At 43.0% G+C, this 7,571-nt stretch overlaps 1 pseudogene; it reads right to left on the minus strand.

Annotated features, from left to right (window-relative positions):
• On the minus strand, positions 4,693-5,430 carry LOC102189597 (annotated as a pseudogene).

Consider the following 7,571-nt stretch of genomic DNA (forward strand, 5'->3'; position numbering starts at 1 on the left):
TAGGGCGTGCAAGGCAGAATAAACTGTTGGCCCACCAATGTGGTGCAAAGTCTGCATGGCATATGTTCTCTGACTTCGCAGCCCTGGAACTTTGCTAATGGCTGCTCACAAAAAAATCTAATGAAAATAGTCTACCAAAACAGAGTGAATCAGCTGTTCCTTCCTTCTCTGTTGGAATTTAAGTATTAAAATCAAGTATGAATTTATAAAATTTTATAACTCTAACTCTAGAAACAGGAAACCTCTGGAAGAATCATTAGTCTGTCCCTCTTACCTATCTAGTAAGTTACAGGAAAGTGAAAGTGTTAGTTGCTCAGTGATGTCTGACTCTGCAACACTATGGACCATAGCCCGCCAAGCTTCTCTATCCATGGGATTCTCCAGGCAAAAGTACTGGAGTGGGTTGCTATACTCTTCTCCAGGGGATCTTCCCAACCCAGGGATCTAACCCAGGTCTCCTGCATTGCAGGTGGATTCTTTATCATCTAAAGAAATCTGCCACTGTCTAAAGAATGGCCACCAGGAAAGCCCATTGTCAGTTATGCAGAGTTTTGTAAAGAAATTTGGAATTTAGGGACTTCCCTGGTAGTCCAGTGGCTAAGACTCCACACTTCCAGTTCGGGGAACCTAGGTTCAATCCCTGGTCAAGACACTAGATCCCACGTATCACAACTAACTCTTTGCTTGCTTCAACTGGAATAAAAAAGTAAAAAGACCCTCTGGTGTGGCAACTAAGACATGGCATGGCCAATATATATATAAGAAATTTGGAATTTAGATGAATCTTAAACTTTCCTTTTGTCTTGTTGGGGTGGCTCAGTTGTTCTCATCTAAGTGGTCCAGCATTTCATTGAACTTTTTCATTCCTGTCACAGTCCTTTGACTTAGGTAAGTGTAAAATTTTTTCTCTCATTTTCACAACACAGAGTTCCACCATGAACTTCTCTGTGAATTTCCACATCTGTTTTATATACTTTCTCTGGGTGTTAACTTCCTACAAGTTTCCATATCAGTCCATCATGCAGGCCCCCACCTCCCTACTGAAGCATGGACATTTCACTTTTGCAAAATCTAGTTTTGCATGGGGTCATGTTTAACATATTTTCATAATTATTGCTGGCACAGAGAATAGGCTCTGCATTTACCTCGTATGAAGGCTGGGATAGCATAAATGTCATCCTCATAGGACTGAAGTGAGGGTTAAATTGGATTTATAGAAAACAAAGTTCCTGGCATACCACAAGTGTTTCCACTTATCAATACTGTGTAGAGCTGACTGTGCCTTGAAATATATTACTTGGCTTTTAAAATTGTAAATATTTTTTAAATTATGAAAAGGAGACACTTCTTCACATGAATATAATACATAGGGAGCACATCACATCAGGATATGAAGTTTCTTTTCTTGATATTGTGTCCTTTATTCTCTTTCACCATTTCTATGATTGAAGATGTGTTGTTGTTCAGAAGCTGAGTCATGTCAGACTCTCTGGGACCCATGGACTGCAGCACACCAGGCTTCTCTGTCCTTCCCAACCTCCTAGAGTTTGCTCAAACTGATGTTCATTAAGTCAGTGATGCCATCCAACCATCTCATCCTCTGTTGCCCCATTTTCCTCCTGTTCTCAATCTTTCTGAGCATCAGGTCTTTCCCAATGAGTCAGCTCTTCACATCAGGTGGCCAAAGTATTGGAGATTCAGCTTCAGCATCAGTCCTTCCAATGAATATGTTTCTTCCCCAGATTCCAATGGAAGGAAGTGAGTAGTGAACTTGACAGGACAGTACAATTATTATTTTTTTTTAAAAATTATTTATGTATTTGGTTGTGCCAGGTCTTAGTTGTGGCATGTGGGATTAATCTAGTTCCCTGAAGAGGGATTGAACCTGGGCCCCCTGCATTGGGAGCAGGGAGTCTTAGCCACCGGGCCACTTAGGAAGTCTAGGAAGATCAAAGGACAATTATATAAGTAACTGTTGATTCTTTGGGTGAAATCTACTAGCGCCATGTAGGAAGGCATATGACCTGGTCTTAATCTCAGCTCTGCTCTGAGTGTCTGGGGTCAATCACTTATCAGGTTGAAATCTCAAGCTAGCTCTTCATCTGTAAAGTAGGAACAATACTAATGCTATATAAACCTAATCGGGTTGCTTTGATGTCCTGATGGAATGATATATGTGAAAAAATTGGAAGATATTTCTTACAGGTATAAGGTATTAAAACTGCCAAGGGATTGTCTAGATTTTCCTAACCATTTCAAAGCAAAAATAATCACTGTGGCTGGAGACCCACATGTGGATTCTCCTCAAAAAGCATAGTGGAAAATAAGCAGTTGTTTTATAAAAACTTTGACATTTAATGATAATATTTACTACTCTTGTTTGAAATTCTAAAGAAGGACAAGTTATTGGTTTCTTGATACATTTAGCAATTTAAATCCCTTTTCTATTTCTGAGGTCCAAACTCAGTGCCTTTTTTTAAAACCCAGAAACCTGCATAATATTATTCTGGAAGAAGGTGAGAAATCTGGTCCATGGAATAAAACAACTTTGTACCACACCTAAATTTGGAATGCAGAGATATACGAGAAATGTCAGTCTAAGCTGTCCAATATCTAGCATTAGAGAGAAAATGTTCATTTGAAACCAAGGTCCTTGACAGTATATTAATAGTGAAATAAAGCTTGATCTGTGACAAAATACATAAGAGTATTAGTGCAGAAGACAACGAGGGGATTAATAAATGAAATTGAGTGATCATACCATAAAACAAACTGTTGTGGTTTCTGGAGACACAAATGTCACAAGCTTGTACATGTTGAAAGTCATATTTCACGTGTTCATTCAACTGATATTTTCAGATCATATCCTACATACCAGGTACTGTGTAAGGTTGTAGGACACAGAGACAAACATATAGTCCCTTCCACTAGATTGGTGGTTCTGAAGAAGGTAAACCTTGGTGTATTTTTTTAAATCTTGCATTCCACTCCTAGAGATTTGGATTTAGAAGCCCTGCAGTGGAACCTGAGCAAGTGGATTAAGAAACTCCATCATCAATAACAAAACGGGTTCCCTGGGGTTTTGATGTGTCACTCTAGTTAATAATCACTCAACACTGTTAATGGGCTTCCCTGGTGGCTCAGCGGTAAAGAATCTGCCTGCAAATACAGGAGACTGGGGTTCAATCCCTGGGTCAGGAAGATATCCTGGAGAAGGTAATGGCAACTCACTTCAGTATTCTTGCCTGGGAAATCCCCTGGACAGAGGAGCCTGGTGGGCTACAGTCAGGGTTTCCAAAGAGTTGGATAAGACAGCAACAACAACAACATACAACAACATGCTAATAGGTGGGGATAGATGCAGCATGGTAAGAACAACTTCTGAGATGTGAACAGGATGTTACGAAATGCAAAAATAGGGACACAATCTGTCCTCAGAGGAAGATGGATAGGGAAGGATTTCTGGAGAAAGTGATTCCTAACCTTCCCAAATATTTTTGCGTTGTTTTCTAACCACAAATTTAATGTAGGAAACCAATGAAAAACACAAAAAAAGCAAAAAGTCATCCATTATCTATGAATTTGATGTTCTTAAGTTTTGCTATAACATGTGCATGCTAAGTCACTTCAGTCATATCCAACTCTTTGCGACCCTGTAGACTGTAGCTCACCAGGCTCCTCTGTTCATGGGGATTCTCCAGGCAAGAATACTGGAGTGGGTTGCCATGCCCTTCTCCAGGGGATCTTCCCAACCCAGGGATTGAACTCCATCACTTACATCTCCTGCATTGGCAGGTAGGTTCTTATAGTGTTTTTTCCCTTAACTATCAATTTTGCATTGTATGCTGCTGCTGCTGCTGCTAAGCTGATTCAGTCGTGTCTGACTCTGTGCGACCCCATAGACGGCAGCCCACCAGGCTCCCCCGTCCTTGGGATTCTCCAGGCAAAAACACTGGAGTGGGTTGCCATTTCCTTCTCCAATGCATGAAAGTGAAAAGTGAAAGTGAAGTCGCTCATTCGTGTCCGACTCTTAGCGACCTACTCCTTTCCAAATGATTCTGTCTTTTCAAGGTTACTGAAAGGAAATGGCAACCCACTTCAGCATTCTTGCCTGAGAAATCCCACAGACAGAGGAGGCTTGTGGGCTCCAATCCACGGAGTCGCAAAAGAGTCCCACTCGAGTTAGCAACGGAACAATAAGGACAGTGTGAAATGTTATCAATTGCGGGAAGCTGGGTGAACCTTTACACAGAATGTCTCGATTATTGTTCCAGTTTCTTCTGAGACTACAATTACTTAAAACTGAATTAAAAAATACATGTCCCTCATGGAAATAGAGAATAAACCTTTTAGGTCAAATTTTAAAAAGAAAATCTGCTTATTTCCGTCTAAAGTTTCTTACCAACTCTGGCAGTGATTAAGACGACATGGCATGTCTCTCTGCTCTCCCCAACTCCTAGACCAGGGAGGCTCTCAATGAGCAGTCCGCTCACAGCGAATAGGTGAGAGGGAGGCCCCCGATTTTGTGAAAACCCAGGGAGAGAACGCTGCAAATAATTTACTTCCACCACTCTGCGTTTGAGGCTCACACGCACCAACTGCACATTCACGGGTCAGCATTCTGCAGAGGCGGGGGGCCGGGAGCCCTGTTGGGACCCGGGAGCCCGGTCGGCACCCGGGGGGGTCTGAGTTTCATCTCGCGACCTCCGAAGGCAGCAGAGAGTCAGGCTGGCTCAGGGCGAGCTGGTCCTTCTCCTTCTGCAAAACTTGGTCCTCCCACAGCGCCTGGTTCACCTGGTCATCGGTGAGCACCACGGGCTTGTATTTCTCGTCGAAGAGCAGCTCATTGGCCTCCAACTGCAGCTGGTGGGGCCCGACGATGCGCAGGTGAGCTGGCTGGTGCAGGAACTCGTCGTCGTTGATGTCGTAGTCGCGCATCCGGGCCCCCAGCACCCACCAGCGGCCCACGAAGCCCACATCCAGAATCCGGTCCGGGAAGTCGGCCCAGCGGGGCTGCAGGTAGCGACAGCGAGCCTGTTAGAGGCTGGCCTGGGAGTCGAAGGGCGCCTCGTACACCAGCGAGCAGTGGCGCAGACAGCCGCGACCCCGCAGCCAGAGCAGCCGCTGCAAGAACGCCTCCGAGTCGCGGTTGCAAGTGGCGGGCGCCAGCAGCAGGAGGGTCCCCGACGTGCGGAGCAGCGCCTCCTCGAAGGCTGCCTTGCTCGGTGCCAGGGAGCAACAGGCCGCCGAGCCACCCAGCAGCCCCAAGTACACAGCCGCCCTCCCGGGCCGGGCCCGCACCACCGCATCCTTGCAGATCTCGGTGTAATCGGTGTAATCTTGGAGCAGACAGCTGGCCCAAGCGCCCAACCGTGCCCACACGCCGGGCTTTGCGGCTGCAGCATTACCCGCCTCTCTACAGCTTTGCATTGTATAGATTTTTGGATTTATGATCTTTAATCATTCTGTAATTTAGGGAAATAGACATACCTTTATTTCTGGGCTCCAAAATCACTGCAGATGGTGACTGAAGCCATGAAATTAAAGTTATGACCAACCTAGATAGCATATTCAGAAGCAGAGACATTACTTTGCCGACTAAGGTCTGTCTAGTCAAGGCTATGGTTTTTCCAGTAGTCATGTATGAATGTGAGAGTTGGACTGTGAAAAAGTCTGAGCGCCAAAGAATTGATGCTTTTGAACTGTGGTGTTGGAGAAGACTCTTGAGAGTCCCTTGGACTGCAAGGAGATCCAACCAGTCCATTCTGAAGGAGATCAGCCCTGGGATTTCTTTGGAAGGAATGATGCTAAAGCTGAAACTCCAGTACTCTGGCCACCTTGTAGGAAGAGTTGCCTCATTGGAAAAGACTTTGATGCTGGAAGGGATTGGGGGCAGGAAGAGAAGGGGGTGACAGAGGATGAGATGGCTGGATGGCATCACTGACTCGATGGAAGTGGGTCTGAGTGAACTCCAGGAGTTGGTGATGGACAGTGAGGCCTGGCGTGCTGTGATTCATGGGGTCTCAAAGAGTTGGACACGACTGAGCGACTGAACTGTAGTGAACTGACATACCTTTAAGCATCTCTCTAGTCTTTTTCTTTGTAATTTTCTGGGATTTCTATTATCTGTATACAGGCATTTCTATTATCTGTATACATCTATTGTCTGTATACAGGCATCTTATTCTATCCTTTACCTCTCTGAATTTTCATATCTTTATTCCTCCTTTGTTTTAGTAGATTCTTTATTTCATTATTACAGTTGGTATTTCAACTATTATATTTTCAGTATCCAGTAATTCCACTTGGTTCTCCCTTTTGACTTGTGGTCTGTTTCATATTATTTAAAACTTACCCTAGTTCTTTGAGACTTTTATTCTTGCTCTTAATTCTGCTTTATGCAATAAAACTCTTCTTTGTAGTGAATGCACTACAGAGTTAGTAATCTATTGCCCTATAAAAAATTATTGACAAATTACCTCAAGACTTAATGATTTTAAAAACAATAATATATTTTTTTGTCTCTCATGGTTTCTGTGGTTCATGAACTCAGACAATGTACAGCAGGGATGGCTTGTCTCTGCCTCATGTCATCTGCGTCCTCAGCTGGGAAGACTTGAATGTTGGGGACTGGAATTATGTGAATTACAATCTCTCACATTTCTGGTGGTTGATGTAGGTGTTGGCTAGAGGCCTGGCTGTGGCTGTCTGAAAGAAAACCCACACGTGGCTTCTTCACTTGGCTTGAGGTTCCTCGTAACATGGTGGCTTGGTTCCAAGAGAGACAGAGACAGAGAGAAAGAGCTGTATTTTTTCCTCGTCCTAACCTTAGAAGTTGTAGAGCATCACTTCTGTTCTACTCCTCTGTTTCAGGCAGGCATAAGTTTTCTCAAATTCAAGAGGAAAGAACATAGAGCATATATTTTGGGCAGACAGAAAATGTTAATTACATTGCAAGAAGAGTGTGGGAGTGGATATACATATTGGTGTGGGCATCTTTTAAGATACTATTTGTCACGTTCTCATCATTTAGCTGTTTTTTGCCTGTGAGCTCGGTTTCCCCTAGGTCTATAATTGTCTTTCTGTTATATGTAAGGAAGTGTGGTGAACCCGAGCACTAGCTACTACATCTTTTGGTGAGCTTAAGAAAATCAACAGAGATGGCCTCTTCTTTGTCCAGGTGAAAGATTTCAGGAGATTATTCCTTTGTTTCTCTACCAGGGGTTCTTGCAGATTAGTTCTTGGATGTGCGCTCTTCTTTCATTACTATTTACTTCTTAATTTTTCCTTTGAGGAACCCAGGAGCTCAAGCTAGTTCATCATGTCAGGAACTAGAATTTCCCTATTAGTATCCTTATTTTCTAAATAGTCTGTAATTAGATCTTGGATATCTTCTTTGTCCCAGGAATTATGTAGAACAATGTAGTTTTATTTCCCCCAATTTCTATTTGATTGGATTTAAAAATTTACACTTTAAAATATTTTCCTTCTTTTATTGTCAAAGCAAATTGTACTGTTTCTACTTTTCAGAATTTGAAGTTATTTTTTAATTTTTATTTTTTTACTTTACA

Source organism: Capra hircus, chromosome 12 (assembly GCF_001704415.2).
Source record: "Capra hircus breed San Clemente chromosome 12, ASM170441v1, whole genome shotgun sequence".
NCBI lineage: Eukaryota > Metazoa > Chordata > Mammalia > Artiodactyla > Bovidae > Capra > Capra hircus.